At 33.4% G+C, this 1885-nt stretch overlaps 1 long non-coding RNA gene across 1 annotated transcript; it reads left to right on the top strand.

The window, feature by feature from the left end:
- Nucleotides 1-751: 751 nt before the first annotated feature.
- On the top strand, nucleotides 752-1650 carry LOC141671324 (uncharacterized). Its single transcript, XR_012555052.1, has 3 exons — nucleotides 752-938; nucleotides 1399-1478; nucleotides 1573-1650. It is a non-coding gene; the product is annotated as an uncharacterized LOC141671324 (long non-coding RNA).
- The last annotated feature ends 235 nt before the right edge of the window (nucleotides 1651-1885 follow it).

Here is a 1885-nt window from a genome sequence, read left to right as displayed (position 1 = left end):
AAAATCCGGTAAAAGTACCCCTCCCGACAACGAGATTCATTCCCGATTTACAAGATTAATTTTTAAAATGATTTTTTCGACGATCCAACCGTACGGATGTTAAGATATATCAATTTTAGTCATACGAAAAAATTATTAAAAAATATGAACTTCATCTTGCATGTTAGGATTAGAAAAATCCGGTAAAAGTACCCCTCCCAACAACGAGACTCGTTCCCGATTTACAAGATTAATTTTTAAAATGATTTTTTCGACGATCCGACCGTACGGATGTTAAGATATATCAATTTTAGTCATATGAAAAAATTATTAAAAAATATGAACTTCATCTTGCATGTCAGGATTAGAAAAATCCAGTAAAAGTACCCCTCCCGACAACGAGACTCGTTCCCGATTTACAAGATTAATTTTTAAATGCAGCTACTTGTAAATTTGATATTTTTTTACTAAATCATGACTAAGATTAGGTTCCCTCCATCGTCCAATATTTATAATACGATACGATAAATGTATAATACGATAAATATAATAATATAATAATATTTATAAATTAAAAAATTTATTAACAAATTTTCACATTTTCACCCAATTTTCCATTTCCCTCTCATTAAATTTTTTTCCCCCTTCTTTCAAATTTCATTTCCCCCCTTATCTCCCCCTTCATTTCCCCCTTATCTCCCCCCTTTTCCCAATCAGACTACTTCCTTCAATTAATTTTTTGTGTGCTCCTCTCCTCTCTGTGGTTGTTTCTCTGCCGCTCTTCATCTCCAATTTCTTATTTGGATTTGTTCAAAATTAGGTTATCTCTCCGGTTTTTTACTTGTTATCTTTACAACTACAAAAGGCATTTGGATCGGTTTGGTCAAACATATTCGTTTCATATTTGGTCCTGAACTTCTCTTTTCGGGAACTCAAGAATAGATACAAACCATATACAGGTTAGTTTTTGTATCTATAGATACAAATACAATCATCTATGTACATACTTTACTTTGATTTCACATTTATTTACTCTTATCTGATTGTTGGTAATGTCTAATTTGATTTTCTAAAATAATTTTGATGTTTTTTATGTAGCTCACCAATAGTTTGATAAAATGTGTCAAAGAAAATATCACTAGTTTCCTTTTGTTTGATGCTCTTTCAAAGACTAAAATGTGTCTTTCGATTCTGTTGGCTAAGGAAGGGGCTGTTGTTTTGGCCAGCAGCATATCTCAGAGATGTTGTGTGTGAAAACATTCACCAAACTTGACTGTGTCATCTACTGGTTTTCTGCTCGTATATATAAATTTAATTTTTAGTTGTGTAATGTTATAATAATGGTATTAATTAGAAGAATTATTTATTGGTCTTTGGTCACATTATCTGCTAGAAAATAATTGTGTTACATGCTCTCAGATGGCCGGTCAGGACAATAAGTTTCAATCACACAAGAGAATATATTGCTTTGGCGAGTGAAAGACTTGTTCATTGACGTAGTATGTATTGGTTCCTTGTTCACCTGGAAATTATCTAAAAGTTTTAACAATTATGTTTTAGAGCTTAATTATACTTCTGGCATATAACTTTCAGAAATTGACAGAGTGCCTGGGTTTTGCCACGGGGAAAGGATCCACCCCAACTGGCGGATGTTGCAAGTCTGTGGGCGCAATCAAAGATTCTAAACATATTTGACTCTGTTACATAATGCAACAGATGCACACACAGGTTCTAACCCTCAGTTGAAGAGCCTTGAAATTCAAGAATCTAGGTTGCTCCAGCTTCCTTATGCTTGCAAGTTGGCTAATGCTAGCTCCAGCGACTGCCCAAGTTCCCTATGGTATCATGATTGATGTTTTTTTAGTTTTAATACTATTATATTTTGTGTTTGTTAGGAAATTGTAGT

This window comes from Apium graveolens, chromosome 7 (genome assembly GCF_009905375.1).
Source record: "Apium graveolens cultivar Ventura chromosome 7, ASM990537v1, whole genome shotgun sequence".
Taxonomy (NCBI): domain Eukaryota; kingdom Viridiplantae; phylum Streptophyta; class Magnoliopsida; order Apiales; family Apiaceae; genus Apium; species Apium graveolens.
This window is presented reverse-complemented; position numbering and strand designations above follow the sequence as displayed.